Genomic DNA, 26,951 nt, shown 5'->3' on the forward strand with positions numbered 1-26,951 from the left:
ATAGTCCTTAGTGTTAGATTAACCTAAATCTTTTCATATTAGGCCGAAGGCCATTAGGCCGAATGCCGTTGAGCAGAAAGGGCCATCAGGCCGAAAGGGTCGTTAAGCCGAATTTGTCGTTAGGTCGAACCCCGTTAGGCCGAAAGGGTCATTAGGCCGAATTTGTCGTTAGGCCGAATTTGTCGTTAGGCTGAATGGGTCGTTAGGCCGAATAGGTTGTCATTATATGTGTCTACTGATTTTATCGTTTTACAGTCGACAGCGTTAGGGAACTTTGGGGAAATGAATTCGGGAGGTGAAGTAAAAAAGGTTTATTATACAGCATCTCGAAAAACTTTATTGTTAGTTAGACACATGATGAACGGGAACAAAAACAGCTATAGGCAGTATTAAGATATTCAATATAGTAACATTATCAGACAAGATATGGAACAATTATACTACTTGCAAATGAATGTAATACAAATCAAAAAGACTTTTCTATCTAACTTAAAATCATCAACATCATCGTGCTCATCATTCTACCATGAGCGGATAGACAAAAGAAAGCAGCGCAAAGGCAACCAGAGCAATATAGTAGAATGGAATACATTTAGGCGCTGTTCAAATTGTAAGTGCAGCTGCCAATTGGAATCGCTCACGCAGCGCCCTAGTAGACAAAAGAGCTGTAAATTATCTTAATTGGCTAAGAATAAAAATAGCATTACAGCTATTAAATTTTTCATTGAACGTTTTTCCTTCTTTTAAACATAGGCTTTTATTTGCAGCTTAACTGTTATACTCACTATATGCATTACAGCTATGTATTATTATTTTTTTTTCGTCGGAGATTTTTCCTTCTTTTGAACATAGGCTGTTCTTTCGTGTTTAACTATTCTACTCATTATAAGGATTACAGCCATTAACTTTTTCAACAGAGCTTTTTTTATTCTTCTGAACATAGGCTGTTTTACTCATATACGCATTATCGCTATCAACTTATTCATCGGGGTTTTATTCCTTATTCTAAACGTAGGTTGCTCGTTCTAGTTTTACTGGTATACTCACAATAAGCATTACAGCTATTTAATTTTTGTTTTGAAATTTTCTTGCTCCTAAAAATAGGCAATTCTTTCTAGCTCATCTGTTCTACTCATTATAAGGATTATCGTTATCATCATAATTTTCGCTTCTTCTGAACAAAGGGTGTTTTTTTTTCGGAATATTACTTTTATACTCACTATAAGCATTACAGCTAACATTTTTTTCATTTAGGAACACGATTCAATTGCATTTAACTATAATTTAGACTTATTATTCAATTCCATTATTATTCAATTTACCATTCAAAGTCAACCAAAATTTCAGAGTCGAAGACCGTTTTCCTCAAACATTAAACAGTTTCTTACCATCTAGTTGCCTAAGCCAACCGTTTACTCTTACCCATTTGGTGTGACCAATTCGGCCTAACGACCCTTTCGGCCTAACGACCCTTTCGGAATAACGACCAATCCGGCTTAACGACCCTTTCGGCCTAACGACATTCGGCCTAACGGCTTTCGTCCTAACGGGGTAGAACCCAACCCAATAGGAAGCGGGTGGTTCTCTTTCTCCTACCCTTTCTAACATATTTTCCCAAAATTAATGCATGACCCCACTATCGAAGAGTCATCATCCCCCTTGTCTTCCCCCTTCCTCTATTCATGACTACTCCAGGAATTTCGGAAAAGGGAATCCCTGTGGGAATTCCGGAAGCATGAAAGAAGCTCAAAGTCAAAGTCTGAGTCTGAAGCTCAAGTCTCTGAGAGAATCCTGAGGGAATGCCGGGAGAAAACTAGAAAGAAATTCCGAGAGGAATGCATAAAGAAAAACCCAAAAGAATTCCTGAAAAAAAATATATTTAAAGAATCTCGGAAGAATTCCCTGAAAGAATCTCGGGAGAAATCTCTGAAGGAAATGCTAAACGAATCTTGAGAAAAATACTTAATGCCGGAAGAAATTCCGGGAGACAACCCCAAAGGAATTCCAGAGGAATCCTTGGACCTTGAACAAATCTCTGCAACAATCTTGGAAGGAGTCGCTAAAGAAAACCCTGGAGGAGTAAATGGAGGATAACTGGGAGTAATTTCAAAAGAAATCCATGAAGAAATCCCGGAAGAAATCCCAGAAGGAATCCAGGTCAAGGAAGAATTATGCAGGAACCCCTAAAAGAATCTTGGAGTAATCCCTCAAATATATCAACAGAACTCGCTTTGAATCTCGGGGAAAATGACAGAAGCAATCCCGATAGGAATTCCTGATAAAAATGTAGGAAAACCCTGAAGGAGTCTCTGAAGAAATTCCAGGAGAAATCCCTCAGAGAATCTAGTGATAAATTTCTAAAGAAAACGCAGAAAGAATTTCAAAATCAAATCTTGGGATGAATACCTGACAGAATGCTTGAAGGAGTCCCGGAGGAAATCCTATAGGAATCTAAGTAGAAACTTCCAACAGAATTCCATAATGATTTGCTGGAATAATCGACAAAGAAATACCCGAAGAAACCCTGGGAGCAATTATTAAAGAAAACCCGTAAAGTATCAATGAAAGAATCTTGAAAAGAATCTCAAAACAAAAAAATCCGAGAAAATTGCAGAAAATCCTAAAAAGAATCTAAGGAGAAATCTATTAAGCAATCGGGGGAAGAATCAGTGATGAATTCGTGAGAGGGAATCCTAAACGAGAACCTATACAAAAAAAACCAAATTAATCCACCTAGCGGTGAAGGCGCCTTTCTCGTGCCATCGAAACCCCATTTCAATAAAACTCAAGCGAAATGTTGATGTATATCGCACTTTCACACAATTAACAGATCATATCGTTTATCTGGCTTTTAATGTTTGAGCCTAAAACTCTTAAGAAAAAGACGCTATCTTGAATTTGAAGCCGCCATTTAGGATTTAAGATTGCCATCTTGGATGTTCTGGTAGCCATTTTCGGTGTCCAGGCATCTTCCCTAGGGCCCATATAGCCGGGGCGGTAAACGCACGGGTATTCAGCATGACCATGCTGAGGGTGACGGGTTCGATTCCCGGTCGGTCCAGCATCTTTTCGTAAAGGAAATTTCCTTGACTTCCTTGGGCATAGAGTATCTTCGTGCCTGCCACACGATATACACATGCAAAATGGTCATTGGCAGAGAAAGCTCTCAGTTAATAACTGTGGAAGTGCTCATAGAACAAAGCTGAGAAGCAGGCTTTGTCCCAATGAGGACGTTACGCCAAGAAGAAGAAGAAGCATCTTCCCTACGAAAAATATACTTCATTAAACAGCCGCCATCTTGAATTTGGAGCCGCCATCTTGGATTTTGGACCACCATCTTGGATATTCTAGTCGCCATTTTTGGAATCCAGACATCATCTCTCTCTCTCTCTCTTATTGGCGTAACGTCCTCATTAGGACAAAGCCTGCTTCTCAGCTTAGTGTTCTATGAGCACTTCCACAGTTATTAACTGAGAGCTTCCTCTGCCAATGACCATTTTGCATGCGTATATCGTGTGGCAGGCACGAAGATACTCTATGCCCAAGGAAATCAAGGAAATCCAGACATCATCCCCATACCAAATATACCAATAATGCATTGTGTCAGGCCACAATATTGAATACGGAGCCGCCATATTAAATTTAAGATCGCCATCTTGGATATCCTGATCGCCATAACTCCGGAACGCCTTGGCCAATCTGGACCATTTTTGATAGCAAACAATTCCGGTTCGATTCAAGCTATAATCCGAAAAATCGGCCAATGGGAAGTGCCTTGAAAAGTGGTGAACTTATTTTGCGCACATACACACATACATACTATAAAGGGAAAACGCCTTTCTTCTCACGAAATGCAAATTAACACGGTTAGCAGGTCCAAGTAACAAAACTACTGAGTATTATTACGCGTGATACTAAAGAATTACATCGAATAACAAAGGATTATCTAATTACGACCGGCTAGGCCGCGAGGAAGCCCACTGCTCTAGGCGAGTCCTCAACCACACTAAACTCTATCGTGCTGCTCGTCCCAACTCCTTTCCTCATTAGAACCAGGGTTGAAGTTCGGTGGGTTACAATACATACAGACATAATCTCAATTCGTTAGACTGAGTTGATTGGTATATGCGGCTTGATCCACCGAGCCTTTTTTCGAAAAATCGTTTTTTGAGTGAACATATAGTTTTTTAGTACACTAAGTGTGCGAGAAAGGCAAAACAATACTTTCGAGATTTTTTGCTTTAGTTATCTAACTAAACCAAAAGATTCCAAGATCTTTTTGGTAGCAAATTTATTAATCTTTCAAATGCGATGAGTTTGGCCATTTTCAAGTTATAGCCAGTTTGAGACAAGCTAAGTCAAAAACATGTAAAGTCAATTACTACGTAACGGTTGAGATCTGACCATATGCGTAAAACATTTTTTTTTCACCGGTCTGAACCTGTTTGCTTGCTAACGTTCATAAGGTTATCAAAACCTCTTAACTTTGCTGTTTCGCACGCATAGGTTCAGTTCAATTTAGCCTCTTTCGGAGGGACACCCGGAACTGGTTACGACACTACCGGCTGTCCCTAATGTGGTCCTAACCTATTTCTTTGATAACCAGTCATCAGGTTATCAGAAAAGCCGTTATTGTATCGCATGCATGGGTTTGTTACCCTTTTATATTTGGCCACATGCGTCGGGACCCCCGCACCGGTTCCGGACAACTACCGGTTCAGATATGGTCTGATACTGTTTTCCTGCTAACCGTTCATCAGATTATCGGAAATGCCGCTGTTTGATGTGTCGCATGTATGGGTTTGGTTCACTTTTATATTTGGCCATTTCCGGCGAGACACCCGGAACTGGTTCCGGAATACAGCTGGCTATCTCTAATGTGGTCCTAACCTATTTATTTGATCACCAGTAATCAGGTTATCAGAAAAGCCGTTATTTGTTGTACCGCATGCATGGGTTTGGTACTCTTTTATATTTGGCCACTTCCGGTGGGACATACGGAACCGGTTCCGGAACACTACCGGTTCAGATGTGGTCTGATACTGTTTTCCTGCTAACCGTTCATCGGATTATCGAAAATGCCGCTGTTTGATGTGTCGCATGCATGAGTTATGTTCAATTTGATATTTGGCCACTTCCGGCGGGACACCCGGAACCGGTTCCGGAATACTACCGGTTCAGATATAGTCTGGGACTATTTTCCTGCTTATCGTTCATCAGATAATCGAAAATGCCGTGGTTTGAAGGGTCGCATGCATGGGTATGCTGCAATTTCATATCTGGCCCCTTCCTGGGGTACCGGTCCGGAACACCTAAATGGCCATAACTCCGGAACGGCTGGACCGATTCAAACCATTTTCAATAGGACACAATGGGGCAATATTCCGCGTTGAATGAAACCAAAAGCGTTGAAATCGGATGATATTTACTATCCAAAAGTGAGGTGACATTTTTGTACACATACACACATACACACGCACATACATACATACACACACACATACACACGGTGTCAGGCCATTCGGCCGAAGGTCATTAGGCCGAAGGCCATTCGGCCGAAGGTCATTAGGCCGAATGGTCATTAGGCCGAATGGTCATTAGGCAGAATGGTCATTAGGCCGAATGGTCATTGGGTCTTCTTCTTGCCGTTACGTCCACACTGAGACAAAGCCTGCTTCTCAGCTTAGTGTTCTATGAACACTTCCACAGTTATTAACTGAGAGCTTCCTCTGCTAATGACCATTTTGCATGTGTGTATCGTGTGACAGGCACGAAGATACTTTATTGATGCTGAATCTACTGATATTTTACCCATGAATTTTTCCTTCTTTTAAATATAGGCTGTTTTTTCTAGTATCATTGCTAAAATAGTTTTTGGCGCTGAAACTGCTGATATTCAATTCATAAATTTTTCCTTCTTTAAAACATAGGCTATTCTTTCTAGTTTCATTGTTAAACTAGTTTTTGGCAAAAATTGCTGGAAAAGGTAAAAACAACGGCAAACTTTCTATTCGTCCTGATGACCATTCGGCCTAATGACCCAGCATCCATACACACACAGACATCATCTCAACTCGTCGAGCTGAGTCGATTGGTATATAAAACTTGGCCCTCCGAGGGTTCTGTCAAGATTTCATTTTTGAAGTGAACATATAGCCTTTCGGTACCCCTTGGTGTACGAGAAAGGCAAAAATATTTGAAGGTGTATTCAGTATTCTGTGACTGTGTGCTCAACAAATTCATCTTCCTTTGAAATAAATGAAGCATTCCCTTCGTGTTGCTCTTCTTTTCTTCACTACAGCTGCCAAAAACACAGCGGAAAATCTCTTTTACCCAAACCACACCAGCCACGATGAAAACGCGCAACAAGAGACATGTGGCAGACCACAATCAGTCCCGCACGGCTTCATCGGCTGTCCCAGACGCGGTTGGACGTACCCACAAAAGACGACGACGACGAGACTTCCATATTATAAATTCAACAAATCCTCAAACATTTATGCACTCCAGAGATTACCGCGAAAGCCCCTTGTGCTCGGCGGCGTAAAGCTCCAACGGTTTTTCCTTCCTGTCTTGCTCATTGAAGAAACCGGCGCGGCGTGTTGGACCTTTTATTTTTTATTTTTTTGTTCCTCGCGCTTGCTTCACCGTAGACGTACTGACTATATTTATACCACCTACCTACCAACTGCTATATTTCCACGTGCTTCCTTCTCTCAGTCGGAATTCAGCGAGAACGACGATACTCATTCCTTTCTTCCGCTTGGGCCAGCTTGATGGCAGAGCAGCAACACTTTGATGTTATGAAGAGGTAGGTATATCCTTTTATTGTTTTCCTATCACAACGGGACCCTAATCCTCAAACACGATAACAACAATATAAACTCTGGGATTTGTGTGGAAGTACCTATTCTAGCTCTGGAGGCATTTTAAAGATTGAGATGAAAAATAGTAAAGCAGGGAAAGGTTTTTACGAGTGAAACGCTCAGCGCTATAACATCGCTGTGAATTAGTTAAAAAGCCCGACATTGGAGGTAGATATGTGAATACGAATTCCCGGATAAACTGATACGATTGATCAAGGCGACGATGGATCGAGTGATGTGCGTAGTTCGAGTACCAGGGACACTCTCGAGTCCCTTCGAATCTCGCTGAGGGTTACGGCAAGGTGATAGTCTTTCGTGCTTGCTGTTCAACATTGCTTCAGAGGGTGTAATAAGGAGAACGGGGATAAACACGAGTGGAACGATTTTCACGAAGTCCGTTCAGCTGCTTGGTTTCGCCGATGATATTGATATTATTGCTCGTAAATTTGAGACGATGGCGGAAACTTACATCCGACTAAAGGGTGAAGCCAGGCGAATCGGATTAGGCTCAGTGTACCAGTTATGGTTATAGTACCTCAAATTCGCCATAGTTGATTTTCAACCTTAAAAGATACAAATCTACAAGAAAAATTCCGTGAACAACAGATCACGATCACAAAAGATGATTCAATCATTCAAACTTCACAATTTTCTAAAATTATGGTAGAAATAAATCATTTTCCTTAACTTTTCGGCCTCATTGCACCCTATTTTGCCATAGTGTACCAGTTATGGCAAATCCTATAAGGAATGCATGTAAATAGTGCGAAGTGGAACCCAACTTAACAAATGTGTCCATAACTGGTACAGGGTTCCTATCATTGGCACACGCAGTAATGAATACTAAAAGTAGATTTGACTCCAGTTTTATATTTTTCCTGTAAAGTATGAAAACTAATTAATCATTTGACTTATTGTTTACATTCGTCGGTCTTCTTCTTATTTTTGTAGAAATAGTTTTTCTTATGTGGTGCGATAACTGGTACAGGCGGTTGTATACCATTTCACCGAAACCCATTTCGCGGAATTTTTTTTCGCGGTGTAACATTTCGCGGAATGAACCATTTCGCCGAATACCATTTCGCGGAATGACTTTTCGCGGAATGTACTGTTTCGCGGAATACCATTTCGCGGAATTTAATATTTTGCATATAATTATTTTCTCTGCTAAACTTTACTCGCCCCTACACCGATTCATACGCAATCACAATCACCATAGCTCTGTGATTATTGTTGTAAATATGATACTTTTCTGGAAAAAATATTTGCCTTCTTTAAGCTAAGCTGTTCTTAAGAATTCTGAATGTCAGGCCAAAGGACACTAGGCCGACTGTCATTAGATCAAAATAAGTGGAAATAAGAGCGAATGGACATTAGGTGTAATGACCAACAAGCCATCGTTGTCACATAAATAGATTGAATTTTCAATCGTTTATGTTGCTAGCAACATCAGAGTTTACAGTAAAATATGACTGTTCTATCCACGTTGTTGTTTGGTGAACGAATTGCTAAATGTTTCATCATATACCTTCTTTTTATCAAAGGTGTCAGGCCATTCGGCCGAAGGTCATTAGGCCGAATGGTCATTAGGCCGAATGGTCACTAGGCCGAATGGTCATCAGGCCGAATGGTAATTGGGTCTTCTTCTTGCCGTTACGTCCCCACTGAAGCAAAGCCTGCTTCTCAGCTGTTCTATGAACACTTCCACAGTTATTAACTGAGAGCTTCTTCTGCAAATGACCATTCTGCATGTGTGGATCGTGTGACAGGCACGAAGATACTTTATTGCTGCTGAATCTACTGATATTTTACCCATCAATTTTTCCTTCTTTTAAATATAGGCTGTTCTTTCTAATATCATTGCTAAAATGGTGTTTGGCGCTGAAACTGCTGATATTCAATTTATAAATGAGTGTAGAATTAGCATTCAAGTTAAAATACACATTAATAAAAACAAAAAAAATCCTAAATTTTACCATCTTTAAAACATAGACTATTCTTTCTAGTTTCATTGTTAAACTAGTTTTTGGCAAAAATTGTTGGAAAAGGTAAAAACAACGGCTAACTTTCAATTCGTCCTGTCAAAGGCTGTTCAAGTATTGTGCAGTTTTCGGCGAACAAATTGATAACTTCATAGAATATTTTACCTTCTTTCGATAATAGGCTGTTCTTTCAAGTTACATTGTTGAACTTTTTGGCTGGCAATCATACGTCTAATTTCATCTGAGTGAGTTTTTTAGAAGCTAGGCTAGGCTTGATCCTACTGTCGTTACCCTTCTTTAAATCAGGAGCTGTTCTTTCGAGTTGTATTGTTATTTTATTTACTGGCGGTCTCACTGCTAACTCCGTATGAGATTTGTTATTCTTCTTTAAATAGGCTGTCATTTCACATAACACTTGCTGGTGAGCAAACTGATATCTATATCTGAGATTCTTCCTTCTTTTTAAGAATAGGTTGTTTATTTATAAGCTGCAGTACTACAGTGTTGTTTAGTAAGCCAAGGGCTGAAAGTCTCTTTAATAAAGACAAATCAATCAATCAATCAATTGTTTGGTGACCCAGTACCTAACTAATTCTTCTAAGGTTTTTTTTTCTTATAACTATAAGCAGATCTTTCAAGGCCTATTATCCATTTGGTCTAACACCCCAATGATTATTCGATCTTATGTCCATTCAGTCTAATGTCCTCCGGCCTAATGAACCAGCATCATAATTCTGGATCTGAACCTGCTACTCAGCCTCCACACTTTCACCCTTATTGATTGAACTTTTTGTTGGTATAAGAACTGCTAAATTTATATTATCAGAGAATTTCCCTTCTTTAATAAATAGGCTGTTCTTTCAAAGTTTACTGTAACAAAAATTGAAATATTGATATCACAGATAAGCAGACGTTACACTCTAATAATCCCAATTTAACTGCCAATTTGAAACTTTGATAGTTGGCTAACTGACCACTCGTGACACTCATACCAGTTTTGTTTGGGTTAGACGTTCACACCCTACCGCAACCTAGTTCATGGTTGGCCAAACTCAGTACAGGAAACGTTCGGTCGGTGCAAACGGTTTAACTGCAATGCTTTTTAACTGCAAGTCTGGTAAGTGCAACAAATTTGCAGTTATCGCACCGCTATCCATCGAAACGGTGCGTCAAGTTAGCCCAAATGAACGGTCGAATGAATTTTGCGTTAATTTAACGTCAATTGATGGGTTGTTGATGCCTGTCTGACGTTGCAGTTATCGAATTTTGTTCGCTAAGTGAAACGTAAACATGTTGCAGTTATCGAACGTCTACTGTAGTTTCAGTATTGAGCGATTATGTGTCCGCGACTCGAAAGTGTTGAAAGTGTAACGTTTGTGTCTGTGTTGATGGGAAACATTTCATTTTACACTTGTTGATTAGTATTTCCAATATTATCATGATGTTGTATCTCGATCAGTTAAAATTTTCTCTCTTATTAACGATTTTCCGCGAAACGGTACATTCTGCCAAATGGTTTTCGGCGAAACGGTGCATTCCGCGAAATGGTACATTCCGCGAAATGTCATTCCGCGAAATGTTACACCGCGAAAAGGAATTCCGCGAAATGGTTTTCGGCGAAATGTTATACAATCGGTACAGGCACCCTAGTCATTAATGTGTCGAAGACAAAGTACATGATGGCAAAGGGCTCCAGGGAGGACTCACAGCGCCCGCCACCACGAATTTATATCGACGGTGATGAAATCGAGGCGGTTGAAGAATTCGTGTACTTGGGCTCACTGGTGACCGCCGACAACGACACCAGCAGAGAAAATTCAGAGGCGCATTGTGGCAGGAAATTGTGCTTACTTTGGACTCCGCAGAACTCTACGATCGAATAAAGGTCGCCGTAGCACGAAGTTAACCATCTACAAAACGCTGATTAGACCGGTCGTCCTCTATAAGCACGAAACAGCTTATAGAGCTACGTGCAGAGGACCAACGCGCCCTTGGAGTTTTCGAACGGAAGGTGTTGCGTACCATCTACGGCGGAGTGTAGATGGAAGACGGGACTTGGAGAAGGTGAATGAACCACGAGCTGCATCAGCTGCTGAGAGAACCAACCATCGTCCACACCGCGAAAATCGGGAGGCAACGGTGGGCGGGTCACGTCATCAGGATGTCGGATAGCAACCCGACTAAAATGGTTCTCGAGAGTCATCTGACCGGTACAAGAAGACGTGGAGCCCAGCGCTCGCAGAAATGAGGTGCAGTCTGTTTCGCGCCACTTTCACACTTGTTCTGTAGGAGCGTGTATTCTGTGTGTTTGCTGCTCGGTCCTGATCATCATAATTTTATCTTTTTTAACTACAACAAAAGGAGTGAAATTTTAAAAAGATCTTTTGGATATTTGGCCACTTCACACCATGAATGTGTAATTTTCAGCTCGGTTTGCGGTGACAGTTTGTGACCGGTCCTCCTTGACATTAAGCACGCAATCGTCTGTCTCCTGTCTCCTCTCTCTCTTAGGTCCTTTTCGATTATCTTGGCAATATAACTTCAGGACTAGAGGCAAGACAAATACAGCGAGAGTAATTCTGTTATCGAAGTGTGGCTCAGAATTCCTCTGAATTGCTCTGGATCACTCTGGTTTTCCCGAAGTGTTGCCTGATACCAGTGAAAAATCGAGCAGTCTTGCCCGATTTCCCGCTTCGTAGAGACGCCTTTGTTTACATACGATGAATGCTAAATAAAAAAGTTGGCTTCATCGACCAATTTTCACCATGAACTTTTCCGCCAGTAGTAACATTTGGTCATGATTGAAAATTTATTTCTTTCTAGATTTGTGATCGTTGGCCGCCACCTTAAACTGTAGACACCGAGGAACTGTAACTAACCTTTGTTACGTCCGCTCATTTCCAAGGACTCCCAGCCCACTCAGGATTGGCTCTTTCCACCAAGGCTTCGCAAGAAGAGGGAATATAATGGATTGTGATTGATGGTTTTCATGACGAGATTCCTATCGTCCATACGGCTCGAATTATGTCCTACCACAAATGTACTTGTGGGTAAATCCTGTATGGTGTCAGTGTTGGGCCTTTGTTTGGCCCTCGTGCCGAAGTGGCACGAGTTACACTATGCGAACCCGGAACACCTTCACTTTGTCCACTTGGGCTTGGTGAGGCTACGCTTCACTGGTCAGGGTTACACTCGGGGTTCTCGGCTATTCTGTCTGGTACGATATGTCACTCTGCGAATTCAGAACGCCTTCGTTCCCCGTTTGACCAGGTTCCCTTCCGAAACGAGGACATTCCTTCAGTTTTCATCTGAAGCTACGCATACACTCCTCTTTGTCACCAGGTTGTGTGTCGGGTAGGTGTTCATATAGGATTACTACAGGTATTCAAACCGAGGAATGCTACAGGCATTCTCACCGATGATTGCATCAGGAAGTCCTACCGTGGGAATCCAGTGGGAATTCTTGGAGAATTTTACGGTTGGACTTCCTGGAGCAATCCTGGGCGAAAAATTTCTAGAGCAATCGCCAATGCGAATTCCTGGAGGAATCGCCGGTGAGAATTTCAGGAGGAATCTCCGGAGGCAATCTTCAGTGGGGCTTCCTGGAAGTATCCCTGGTGGCAATTCCTGGAGAAGACCCCGGAGAGAATTACTGAAGGAATTTTGCGGTGAGAATTCCTGGGGGAATCTTAAAAGCGAACCCCTGAAGGAATCTAAAATTCTCACTGTACAAGTCCACCAGAAACCTCCAGCAGTTTTCCACAGGGAATTTTAACCCTCTAATACCCATTTTTTTATTTTGATCTAAATATCATTTTCGTCATCTAAAATCGATTTTAACATGTTTTGGAAGGTGATTCTTTTTAATTCTCGATTTCATGAATTTCTGTTTTTGATTTCTCTAATTTTTATTTTTGAACATCCTCACAGTTTTATATTTTTCCTGGAAGCCTATTTGGTGTACGGATTTTTTGAGATGAAAACATTTTGAGATTTTATGATTATTGTTGAAATATTTTTAGTTTAAATTTTTTTCATAGCAAATTTTATTTTCCTTGTAATTTTAAGGAAAATAATTTTAGAGTGTATTCGATTCCCTTAAACTATAAAACTACGATAGAATGATTTGGGAAAATTTTAAAACGTGTTAATTGTAGCGATTCAATACAAAATGAACAATGACTTCTAGAAGGTGACTAAAACATCATTTTTTTATTGATTTTAAAAAAATGTAAATACTCTTTAAAATGCATCAAACATCATTTTAAGATATATAAAACAGGCCTAAATATCAGCCAAAAATATAAAAATTTTGATTTTCCACGAAACAAAAATTACAAAAATGCGGGCTCTAAAGACGGGCTTGGGTATTAGAGGGTTATTGAAGGTCCTTCCGAGAATCTTAAGGCGATTTGTCCCACTTCCCATGAACTAAAAAATCCTCCACCAATAGACGAGTGCACCGATGAGTATTGAGTTCACTGAGCCTGAAAAATTTTGACACCACAGCAGGGTCGACTTTCAACAACTTCTACTCAGAGATGCATAACCGAAATGCACATATAATTTTTTTCTTCGATTTCTAACATAAATTTTCATGTAAAGTGACGCATATGCTTGTAATTAATGCACTAGCCCATATTTTTGAAACTTCATCGCGAAAACTAGATGAAATAAATTTAAAAAAATTTCAGCTGGGTAGAAGTTGTTGAGAGTTGACTCCGCTGTAGTGTCAAAATTCGATGACCGAGTGAACATTCAGCAGGCGATGCACTCGTCTATTCAGCATCTGTAGGAAATCCAGTTAGCCTAGTGGTTATAGCTATGGATCGCCAATCCGGATACGGCGAGTTCAATTCCAGTTCCGGCCGGGAAAATTTACTCCACTCCCTAAGGCGTTAGGGCACCGTTATAGTTACGCGTGACAGTGGAAGTGAGAGTGTGCGAAGCCGCAAATAAGAATATAAACAACAACAAATCCAAGCAAATCCATTGGACGCGCAATCTACTCTCACTTTGACGTGGTACTTTGGAAGGGAAGTTAGGAAGTGGAGAGGGGGGGAGGGATAAAAAAATGCAGATTTTAGCGTTACGAGATAAATGGACGCTGCCTAATCCAGCTAGAGAGCTAAACACACAAAACATTTTGTTTTTATTTTATTTACACAATTTCTACGAGAGTAATTTATGATGCTCAAACAATGATCTTTGCATCTTTAAGGGGCCATAAAACAATTCCCAGAATACCATTCTTCCAAAAATTCTCCAAATTGTCAACTAGGGGCTGTCCATAAACCACGTGGTCATTTTTTGGGCCTTTTCAAAGTGGAGTTCCTGCTTCTGCTTCCATTCAACCACGTGAAGTGTGCGTATATCGCCTCCACCTTGGCATCCTATCCAAATCCAACATCATATGCGATCGTGTGTTGACTGGGTAGAATCATCAATAGGAGTTCTTCCAGCTATTCATTAAACAGTTCGTCCTACAAACTCTCTGAGAAAAATCCTGAAGGATTTTTTTAAATGGGCAATTCTTTCACATTACACATTACACCATGTAACCATAGATAAGATATGCTCGGGCAATTCTAACACAAACTGTGTTGATGTTGTACCTGGGCTTGATAGGGGAATATCTGTAAATAAAAAGAAAATCGCGTTATGTACTGTTCCTTTGAATTCCACTCAGAATTTGCATCCTTTGACAGATACGTATTTCGACCTCAACTGTAAGGTCGTCTTCAGTGTGTAGTCGAGTCAAGTATAAGACACTGAAGACGATCTTACAGTTGAGGTCGAAATACGTATCTGTCAAAGGATGCAAATTCTTAGTGGAATTCAAAGGAACAGTACTTAACGCGATTTTCTTTTTATTTACAATCAAATGGATTCAATTTTGTAATGTGGCGAATTATGAAGGCAAGACATGTTCCACAAGTTTTGTACGATCCCTCTTCACCTGGCAGGATAATTCCCCTAATAAAACAGAAAAAGCAGCATAAAATGAGCAGTAAAAAAGAAAAGGGAATTAAATTTGGAATTTGGAGGTTTTGAAGGCTGGAAAGGTCTATAATATTGTGATTTCCCTTCCTTCTATGGAAAGGAAAAAGATCATTAGGCCGAACGGCATGCAGCCGAATGGACACTAGGCAGAATGGTCATTGAAAGAAATGCCATCAGGCAGAATGATCATCATTCCCGCATTGTTGCACAGGTTGTGCTTCCTGATACTTATGCTGCTCACTCCATTTGAGATTTTTTCTTCTTTTAAAGCTGTTCATTCAAATAACACTGCCAAATATTTTTTTTCGCGACCAAACTGCTAAAAGTAACATAAAAAAATTCAAAATTTTTAACGAAGGCTTTTCATTCGAAGAGAACTGTTGTGTAGTTTGTGGCGGATAAACAATTAACTCCATGGAAGATTTGCCCTCTTAAATAAAAAAAGTTGGTTGGCAGCCAAACTGCATAGTTGATCTGAAATTTTTCCTTCTTTTAAAAATAGGTTATTCTTTCGAATTACACTGTTATGAAGGAGTGGGCATTCTAGAAAGAAAAATTCAATAAAAAATGAAATATATTAGGACAATCAAACACAAACTATGTGTTAATCTGGTAAGAAGCATGTTCAGATAGAAGTTTGAACTTTTCTGCATAACTCAAAAACTAATTAAGGAATTTCTGCATAATTCAAAAACTAATCAAGCAAATAAAACAAAATTTGGTGTGTAGAGGGTTTTTAAGGCAAGAAACGTTTCAAAAGTTGAGGGTCTGTGACCCCTATTTCATCTGGGAGCAACATCCAACCACCCAAATGAAACAGAAATGTCTGCATAAAACATTATGTGCAAAAAGAACTAAATTTAGCATGAAGACATTTATGAAAGCAAGAAATGTCTATGATATTGTGAGTTCTTCCGGAGGGTGGAGGGGGCTCTCATACAAATAAAAAAAAATATTTACATAATTAGGAAAATGTGTATGACCAACGGTTATTATGCCGAAGCTCATAGAAATAAATTGGAATCCACAGGCAGAATGATCATCATGTTCATGATGCTTATAATGCTCACTCCATCAGAGATTTTTCCTTCTTTTAGTGATAGGCTGTTCTTTCAAGTCACACTGTTACATTCTGTGCGGTTCAAATATTCATGTTTCCTTCTTTTTTTTTTTCGAGTGGCACTGTTGTGTTTGTAGTATATGACAGTTGAACTGTTAACTCTCTGGTAAATTAGTTCCTTCAAGTTACATTGATGGAGAGTTGTTAATAACCAAACAGCGTACTTTATCTGAGATGTTGCCTTCTTTAAAATAGGCTATTCTTTTGCATTACAATGATATGAAAGAGTGGGCATTCACATGAAAAAATAACCAAAGATAAAAAAAAAATAATCAAATACAAACTATGTGTTTCTCAGGTAAGAAGCACGTTTTAATAGAAGTATGAAATTCTACTTAGTCCAGAACATTGGACTGTGAAAACAGATGGTAAACAAATGTATCAAATAGAAGATAACGTGCCTCTGGATCCGGCCTTAAAAATGAGTTTAAATACCCTTTGTAGTCATATATCTTATTAATGGATGAAATGATCAACAAGATTTTTGAACGGTTCCAATTGTCCTCATGGTGGCTGTGTGCATATGTAGAACAAGTTAGGAAATTACTAAAAACATTGAAAAAATACGATACAGTGCAAGAGCCACAATTGAATTGGGCAATACAAGGTTTGCCGGGTCAGCTAGTATCTATGGTCCACTGCACGAATTTATGCTGGCCTGCTTACTCCCACACGAAATTTGACGTTTGAGCGGTGTCGGCACCGCTCAAACGTCAAATTTCGCGTGAGAGCAAGCAGGCCAGCATAAATTCGTGCAGTGGACCATATATATAAAAATGAATTTCCGTCTGTCTGTCTGTCTGTCTGTCTGTCTGTCTGTCTGTCTGTCTGTCTGACCGCTATGCATTCGGAAACTACTGAACCAATCGGCGTGAAACTTTGTATGTGGGTACTTCTGGGGCCGGGGAAGGTTCTTAGCATAGTGTGAGACTCCTCCGGTCGCTGGAAAGGGAGATTACCAAAGAAATGAACCGGAAATGAGCTGAGAAAGAAGTTCAACACGGTCGCGAACAAAACCAATCTAGATTGCGGTGCTGCAATGAACCCCGCAGTTGTCAAATTGGAAATGACAACAATGTTTGCCGAGATCGACGGGAAGGGCTGATACAATGTTTGATTACGATTATCGGCCGCACCAACCCAGCAGTGGACGTTTCCAAGCCCCAAATTGATGATAAAGCCAAAGGCTTGGCCTAGGGCTTGGCCAAAGGCGACTTCCGAGGTAGGCATGAAAGGACTATTTCTAAGCCCGGGTTCCAGGGCGCTTTTGAATGGGTGAGCTATTCAAAAACAACTTTTGAGTCCGGGAGTGAATCGCGCCGGCCCAGAAGGGGAACTGCCTAAGCCCCAAGCTGCAGGTCTAGCCAACGGCAGCTTCCGAGGTGAGCTCGCAAAGCCACATTTGACTCCCAGGTCCCAGGTAGTTTTCTGGATGCTGGAGCCTTCGGATGTGGGAAGCCTACAAAAATATGAAGTTCGTAACTTCCTTCGGTTTGTTCATGCATTTCTGGCGATGTACAGGTGGATGGCATGCCGGGCGAGTGTTGCTGAAGTGTAGCTGCCCATTCCTCAGCCCCCGATGTTGAGGTAGCACGTGTCGATGACAATTGGCCGCTCCCTTGATCGGCGAATGAAGGGGGGGGGTTCGGGTTTGATTGATTGCTGCTGGTGACACTCTCTTGATCGTTCGACGGGACATAGGTCTTAGTTGCGATAACGCTTGGTCTTGCAGCGATTGACGGGTATCTACGTGGAGGCTCTAGGTCAATAGGCCGGAGGTCCACACGCGATTACATAACACTCGGTGAATCACTAAGGAAGCCACCCTGGTAGATGATCTGGAGGTTAGCGGTCACAGTTGATTTAAAAAAAAAGGCTTCCGCCACAGGGTATACGGTTCACACCAGGCCTCAAGGCAGGTTACCACTCTCAGACAATAGGGGTTTTATTTTCCGGATATTTCTTCTCGGCGGGTACTCCACCTCGAGACGATTCAAACGTGGTTTTCGTCTGAACTAAGACTCTCCTCGATCGTTCGCCGATCGCTTTCATGCTTACTTTCTGTGACACTATAGCAAAAATAAGGTTATGATTTTGTTCATACACATGTGTTTCTAGAGGAATTATTTATATTGGGGATATAATTTAGGGTTTTTTACACATGCTTTGAGCTTTTATACGACCTCATTTAGAAATTGGTGCATCTCAGATAAATGATAAAACTTCGGTAATATTTCATATATGGGAATTTTTTTTATTTCCGTACGGCTTTGAGCCGAAGGATCACAGTTTTTCATGAAACTGTTTTCACGGGCATGGCTCATGGATATATGAACAAAAAATAATAGAAAAAAAATTCAGGGTTGCCTATTTTCCGGAAAACTCAGGAGGAAATTTTTTGTTTTCCCCTAACACTACTTGCTTTGAAAAATCTTTACTCAAGAACGAAGCATCGTAGAAACATTTTTTTAAGAAAATGCAAGCAAATTTTCTCAGAATTCAAAAAAAAATATGAATTGGAAAATTATTCCACTGTTGAGAAAATTCGTTAAGAAAAGCTGGAAAAACTATGTTCGAACTTGTGGAAATTTTTTTCCAAAAAAAAAATTGAGAAGCTTATTTTATAAGCTTTAATTGCTCTTTGGAATGCACTTTTTTCGTGTTTGAGTTATGGCCAATTTTGTTAAAAAATGTCCAAATTTACTTTCATTTTCATCAAAAAACTCTATTTCTACGATGCTTCGTACTTGAGTTATGATTTTTCAAAGAAAAGGCTAATTTGGCACATTTTGACATTTTTCATAAACGAAAAGAGAGTGCATTCCAAAAATTTCATAGTTTTTCCGGCTTTTCTTCACAAATTTTCTCAACTGTGATTAAATTTGTGAAAAACTTTTTACGATTCATATTTTTTTTTTATTTTTAAAGAAAATTTGCTTTTATTTTCACGAAAAAAAAATGTTTCTACGATGCTTCGTTCTTGAGTTATGATTTTTCAAAGTCAGGAGAAACAAAAAATTTCCACATGAGTTTTCCGGAAAAATAGGCGACAATGAATTTTTTCAATTTTTTTTAATTGTTCAAAAATCCATGAGCCCAGTCTGTTGGAAAAGTTTCATGAAAATCTGAGACCCTTCGGCAAAATTTGTTCGAAAATTAGAAAAATCCCCATATATATTCCTCCAAAAAATAAAAATGCTTGGTAGGTTAAAAGGACTAACATGATAAAAATCGAACCTAGGGTACTAATGACTGCTCTTATGGCATAACCACCACGTTGGCCACGGACAGAGATCATTATTAAACAGTAGGAATTATAGTTATTTATGTAACGAGTTGCAAAAAGTTGATTGTTTCAGCACGAGTCGTACATTTATCCAACGAGGCTTGCCGAGTTGGATAAATACGAAGAGTGCTGAAAAAATCGAGTTTTGCAACGAGTTCCATACAAAATTTTATGCAATAATTTTTCATTATACAACTCATTTGAGTTACATAATGTTCATAACGCAACTCAAATGAGTTGCATAATGAACATTATGCAACTATTTTCATTATGCAACTCATTTCAGTTGCATAATGAACCAGTGCGGAAAATTTGGACATTATGATGCTCAAATGAGTTGTATATAATTGAAATTATGATACTGAATTGCATAAAATTGTTTTCCAGATTGAAGTTAAGTATATGCGCGAACCTTACCTCTTCTGAAAAGGGGGGCAGAAACACAAATGAAACAGATATTTATGCATAACTTGAAAATCAATCGACATGTAGAGGCTTTAGAAGGAAATTAATCTGGGGATATTCGGCCCCAAATCTTGAACAAAAGAAGGATTTGTGAAATTTCAAAAAACAATTAAGTAGATGAAACCAGATTTGTCATGCTGAGGGTTAAATGTTTATGTGGGGGTATGAATTTCTATCTCCCTGCACGGACAGACAAAACTATTGACGCAATAAAATTGCAAAAATCGTTTATTTCGCTCTTCAAACATGAAAGGAAGATGAAAAAGAACTCAAAATTGTGTTTATAAGTTTCTTATTTTGAGTTTTAAAATGACATGTGGAGGATTATGATACTACTTCTATGGTAGTGTAAGACCCCTCCTTCTTATGAAAAGGGGGAACCCATGTTTAAAAATGAAACAGAAGAAACTGTCAAAAAGTACATCTTAAATGTTTACTTCTTTTCATCAAAGATTTTTATTTGACTAACTGTAAGTTAACTCCATGGGTGGTTTGTTCTTTTAAGTATATATGATAAAGTTTGGTTGGTAGCCAAACTGGGAGCCATCTGAGATTTTTCCTTCTTTCAAAATTAGGCTGTACTTTCACATTACACTGTTATAACAAGGTAGCTTTCACTTAAAAATTATAATCAAAATGATTAAATTTAAATTAAAAGATGAAATATGTTAAATCAAATGTATACATATAATGTACCTTTCAATTCCCCGCTTAATGTTTATACTATGACAGACACGCATATTTCGACTACAACTTGCAGTCTTTCTCAGTGTCAGTTATGGAGTGGATAACTGACACTGAGAAAAACTGCAAGTGATATTGCCAAAAAAAAAAATGAGAGGGCGTAATTAAAGGTTCATAATATCAATACACTCGATTCAAGAATGTATTGCTTAGTTGGTTCGAAAATTCGTTGGTTCGGTATAAGATAAAATGTGTGTTTCTCAAGTAAAAAGCATGTTCTAATCTTATTCTTAGTCAAGAATGAGAGAATGCTCCTAAATGAAAGTCTCTGGATTTGATGAAAAAAAACGACGAAATTCAAAACCATAACAACAAAATCAATCTGATGTGCGGTAAAATTTGTCAATTAAAAAAAATATTAATGGGCAATACAAGGTTTGCCGGGTCAGCTAGTAAATAATAAAAAAAATACTAGCTATAGGTCACACTTGCCCCCGATTCTCACTTGCCCCGGGGTACCTTAAAATAATCTTGAAGTTGAATCCCCCTTTAGTTTTTTTCCGGGGACTTCCCCACCACTTCCATCCGAGAATTCTTCTGGGATTTCCTATTATAGCAAAATCATTACATTCTATGCAAAAATACATGAGAAATATTCAAACAAACTCTTATCCATTTCAATCCACTTGGGACAAAGATGCATGTGAATCTTCCTAAGAAATAGAGAATATCGGGGATATTTAGAAATATATCAATTTTAAAATCCATACAATGAGCCAAACCAGCCCCATGTGATGCTACGGAAGCCTTTACTCAATATAATACATCATTTGGTTTGCACTTCAACGATCAACGATCAACGATCAAATCTGACTATACATGTCAATGGTTGCTACTCCGTGATTGATCTGAGCTGGTTCCAATTGCACTGAGATCCAAATGAATAAGGGATGGGACACTTCACTTATTCTCAAAGTGCAATTTAAGCAGCTCATACATTTTGGATCGATAACGGCGCCGGCCACGTCCTTATAGTCAGTTGGGAAGGGAAAGGAATGTTAGAGTGTGCTGGTTGTTGCTACTAAAGACCGAGATCACCTCAGCATCCCCGCAATCAGCACGAACTGGGGTATTTGTTAGATGGAAAGGATGGGAGATCTGGGAGTCACCGTTGGGTCGGTGATGCGATCCATGGATTGGGGGTTATTTATAGTGTTCGTAAGGTGATACATAGTGTGGTGAATAAGGTGAATAAGGTCAAGCGGCACAGCCCGCTTTGGTTGCATAACTTGTAGGCGTTATATACACTGTGCTGTGAGTGGAAGATGGAAGTGAGGGAAACGACTTTTTTCCAATTCGTTTCTGGTTCTTGCGATGGCTATGAACATACAAAGTAGGATGAAAGGGACGGGCCAGGAATTGAACCCATGACCTTCTGCATATGAATCAGAAGCGGTAACCACTAGACCACCAAGCCCGTCAGCTTACATACATCATTTGTTTTGCACTTCAGTCGGGAAACTGCTCGAAATTTTGACAGCCTCCCTGGCAAATTTCCTGGGTGCATTCCAGGAGAAGATGCTGGAAGAATTCCTGAAGGAATCCAGGGAGTAGCTCTAGGAGAAATATAAGAAGGAAAGTGAAATTTCGGAAAGGAATCCTGAAATCATGGAAAATTCCTGAGGAATTCATAAAAAAAAATGCCAAGAGACATTCCGCAAGGAAGTTCAGAAAGAATTCCTAAAGAACTCCATTGACGATTTCCAGAAGGAAACCTGGGAGGAATTCCTGAATAAATCCCAGGATCAATTATTGAAGGAATCCTGGCAGGAATTCCAGAAGAATTCAAAAAAATAAAAATTTAATACTTGAAAAAATATTTGAAAACATCTTGGTGGAATTCCTGGAGAAATGCTTGTTGTAATTGGTGAGACAACTTTAGCAAGCATTCCTGATTCCAAGGAGATGTTCTTGAAGTAATCCATGGGAGATCTTTTGAAAGAATACCTGGGGGAGTTCCTGGAGGAATTCAGGAAGTTAACTCTGGACGATTTCAGGAAGGAATCCTCAGGAGAATTCCTGAAGGAATGCCTGCAGTAACCCATGATGATATCCTGAAGGAATCCCTGGAGGTATACCTCAAGGAAACACTGGAAGATTGTTGAAAGAAACCCTGGAGAAATTCCTGAAGCGATCCCTAGAGGAATTCCTGAAGTAATCCCTGGAGAAATTTTTGAAAGAATTCCTGAAGGAATGTCTGGATTCTTGAAACAATATCTGAAGGAATCCAGGGGGCAATTTCTAAAGCTATATATTGAAGGAATATGTGAATAAAATCCTCAAAAATGACTTAGGGAATTTTTTTAAAGGATTCCTGGATGAGTGTTTGAAATAATCTCTGATAGAATTTTTAAAATAATTTGTGAAGGAAACTTCTGCAGCGATCATTCGAAAAATTCCAGATATTGTGCCTTGCAAGATAAATCTGGGAATCGCGTTCGTCTTCTTCATTCCCATCAAGTTGCCAACATATGACCGCACCACTATGAGCACCAGATGGTCAAAAATTCTGTATGCGGCGCTGATATCAAATGCACACGAGGCTGTGGCGATATGGCCGCGAGGAAATGTACGCAATACAGACGCAATGACGAAATGGAAAAGGTGATACCGCAGCTTCCTGCAGCATTCTTTTTAATCATCCATATTCATACAAAGCCGATGAGGTGATGAGTATGCGTATAGTGGAACAATGTTGCGATGAATATTTATTCTAACGATTTCTGGCCATCGGAGATGCCATTGTGCTAACTTTTGATATAAAAACTGATCGCAGTGACTTATATACCCAACAAGGAATAAAAACTTTTGTTTTGATATGAACGGCCTGAAGGCTTCTGCGATGCTGCTGGGTGGGTGACAGTATCTGTTCTATTTTGACACTGCGTCTGTATTGCGGGAATCTCCTAGCGGCCATATCACCGCCGCCGAATGTGGATTTATTATGAGCGCCGCAATATGTAGATTCATGTGTGTATCAATGGTCCGAATTTGGGAAAGATCAGGTTATTCTAAATTAAGTGAAGTTATAAAATTCTAGAAAAAGGAAAACCAAATTTGAACTGTTTGGTATCCGCATTGCAATGAATGCAATGAAATTTTGAACGTTTATGACTAATATGCGCTAAGTTTTCCCTGTATTTTTGTCATTCTGAACTTTAAAACTGTTATAAATTTGGACAAAAAAGAGTGCTGAAAACGATCTGAAGAGCAACTGGAACTTTATGCAATATAACAGGTAATTGAAATAATAACCCATTTTTATCGAAACTTACCTTATCTAACGACGACAACCGCTTTAAATTTAATCAAAATCCTTTGAACTCGCACAATTTCTATAACTGATTCCACTCGATTCAACTTATACAAGCTTGAGATGTTCAATGTCAACGGCTCAAGAAATATTGACCGGACCCGGCTGTTTCTGCACAAATTGCACACTGCTTTCCGCGACACACTGTTTTCAATTTTCTCCTTTTGTTTTATGCCGTTTTATGTTACGATGCTTTCCACCCTACTGAGAGGGAAATTCTCTGAATTAATCACAAATACCGGCTACGTACGGACAGGAAACGCGACGAGAGCCTTCCAAGTTTTGCACTTGACACCCCGGTTTCACCGGTGACCGTTATAATCCACAAAGCTTAAAACTCGGATAATTTTCCCCCTGGTTTACTGGCACTCAATGCTCACTTATCGGTCACGAACCGGAAACGTAAGGAAATTTACCCCTTTTGCTCGAAATGCGGAAACAACGTACCGCGAACTCCTCAAGGAATTTTACGCCCCACAGCTCATAAAAGGGAAAACATGTCACTTCAATAACCAACCCACAATTCCAACGGCACAGCACGAACGAACGCTATCACACTTGATCCAATTTTCAAAATCACTGTAATTAATTAATCACAACAAGACGAGACAACGACATGGGCAGATGGACTCAGTCGCGTGCGTGGCTGGAATGAGTGTATCATTCATTTAATTTTCTAGGTCTGGCGGCTTGCATCAGCGCTTGGCTTCGGAAGGCAGATCCCTCAAAAACACCTATCCACCCCAATCCGATGAAGACGGCGGCGCCGGTAGGTGGCCTGCGTCTGGCGGCAGCCCACAAATCCAGCCGGGCGGGAGAGCGAGTAGGACGAGGAACTTCTCCCAACCCACCTCAACAGAACTGACTGTAGGATATCACACTGCACACCAAAGCTGATCTCAGCACAACCCGGAAGACTAACTGAACTACCCCCGATGGTACGCGCTTGGAGAAAAACGTCCAACTCGGATACCGGTCCACGAAAGACTGAACTGCCGAGACCAGCATCAGCAGCACGATGGAGCATAAACACATCTCCGAACGTCCGTCGACGGATTCTGCCTCCAGATGGTGTGCCTTCTCTCGTCGTGATTGTGATTCTTGTTGCGCGGCGGGACTACGAACGGATACTCCCGACTACAGAGTGGAGGGTGGAAACATGTCATGGCTACGCGGAGCACGTTAGAATCCCTTCAGATGCCTCTTAAAATTAAATCAGAATATATCTTCCATTTATTTATTCCACGCCTTTTTGTGTTAACAAGATCTATGCCGAATACTATTTTTGCAGAGTTATTCCTGGCATTCTGTCCACCAAGGAGGTGCGGCTCAAACAGCGTCTGTTCTGGCATCCAATCATCGCTACGGAGAGCCTTCAGTCTGTCACTAATGACAACGGCCTGAGATTAGCCAACTTTGCTTATGCCATGGTGATGACGATTAATAGCACCCTAGGTAGCACCTATTTTTCACACAAAAATATGGTCAAGCACCATGTCAAGCACATTTGGAGACACCCAAACGGCGAAGTTTTCAACCAAATTTGCAACCAAGTCGGCCATGTTCTTGTAGATGGCCAACACTTCTCGGACGTCATTGATGTTAGAACTTTTTAGGGATTTCAACATCGACTCAGATCACTATCTCGTAGTTTGTAAGATTCGAGCTCGGTTATCAACCGTTTCAGACGCTAAGAACCGGCGATCGATGCGTTTCAACATTCAGTGGTTTTCAGCAGACGGTACGGTAGCTTCCTCCAGAAAATTCTTCAGGGATGCCTCCAGGATGCTTTTTTTTCAGAAGATCTCTCAGAAAGATCTCGACAGGAGTACCTTCAGAAATTCATTCAGGAGAATTTAGAGATGCCTCCTAGCATACATCAGAGATTCATCCAGAAGAAGATCCTTAAGGATTCTCATAGGAGGTCCTTCAGAGATTAGTCTGAGAGTTACTTGATGGATTCCTTCAGAAGTTCCTTAAGGAATTCCTACAGGAGTTTCTTTGGGAACTAGACCAGGAGTTTCCTCAGAGATGACTCCTGGAGATCCTTCAGAAATTCCTGGAATTTGTTCAAGAACCCATCCTGAAATTCCTTCAGGGATTTCACTTGGAATTACTTCGGGTTGCCTCAAGAATTTTTTTCAGAGATTCTTCCAGGAGTTCTTGCAACAGTTTTCAGATAGAAGTCCCTTCCGCGATCTCTCATTGATCTTCCTAACAGCTCCAGGAGGATTCAAGGATGCCTCCAGGTGATCATTAGAAATTCCTTCATAAGTTCCCTTAGCTATATCAACGGGAGTTCGTTCATGTATCCTTTCAGAAGTTCCTTTAAAGATTCTTTTAAGAGGATTCATAAATGCCACCTGGAGATCCATCAAGAATTCCGTGAGAAGTTTCTTCAGGAATTCCTGCAGGTCTTCATAAATTAATCTAGAAGTTCCTGCAACGATTCCTTCTGAAATATCTTCAGCAATTCCATCAGGAGCTCTTTCCAGGAGTTCCATCAAAGATTTCTCCGGGAGTTTCAGGGATTCTTGCAGATGTTTCTTCAGAGATTCCTCCTGAATTTCTTCAGGGATTCCTACAGAAATTCCTACAGAAATCTCTACAGAAGTTCCTTTAGATAATCTTATACGAAGATCTAAGGATATCTACAGGAGAATTCCGGGATTATCCCAGAAATTTATTCAGGGATTCCTATATAAGAGTTCTATTCAAGATTTCTTCAGGATATCCGGAGTGGGTTGCTCATTTTAGGAATTTTTCCGGGGATCGCTCCTGGGGTTCTTTCAGATTGTAGATTGAAATTGAGATTTTTCCAGGAAGACTAACGGATGCCTCCAGGAGTTACATTAGAAATTTCTCCAGAAGCTCATTCAGGAATTCCTACAGGAGTTCCATCAGGGAATCTTGTAGGAGTTCCTTCAATAATTCCCTTATGATTATGATCCCTTATGAATCACCCAAGCAACACACTTGAACATTAATAAGTTCCTGTAATTTGTATGCAACTATATTGAAAGTTATGCCATTTGAACCAATCGTCTAATTAACGACTAAATTGCAACCAAAAAAGCGCAAGAGGTGGAGCCAATATAAAACATCCATTCGTGATATAATCGGTTTTAATACGCAATCGAATTATAACCAAGATACAACTTATAGTCGACTT

The 26,951-nt window shown here is 40.0% G+C and overlaps 1 protein-coding gene across 2 annotated transcripts in view; it reads right to left on the bottom strand.

Annotated features, from left to right (window-relative positions):
- Positions 1-24,777, bottom strand: part of LOC109399373 (peroxidasin) — a 559,373-nt gene extending 534,596 nt beyond the window's left edge. For both annotated transcript variants that reach the window (XM_062853163.1, XM_062853162.1), the window contains exon 1: positions 23,742-24,777. The gene's annotated coding sequence lies outside the window, so the exon portion shown is untranslated. The remainder of the gene's footprint in view (positions 1-23,741) is intronic.
- Between the last annotated feature and the right edge of the window lie 2,174 nt (positions 24,778-26,951).

The sequence above is a fragment of the Aedes albopictus genome, chromosome 2 (genome assembly GCF_035046485.1).
Source record: "Aedes albopictus strain Foshan chromosome 2, AalbF5, whole genome shotgun sequence".
Classification (NCBI taxonomy): domain Eukaryota; kingdom Metazoa; phylum Arthropoda; class Insecta; order Diptera; family Culicidae; genus Aedes; species Aedes albopictus.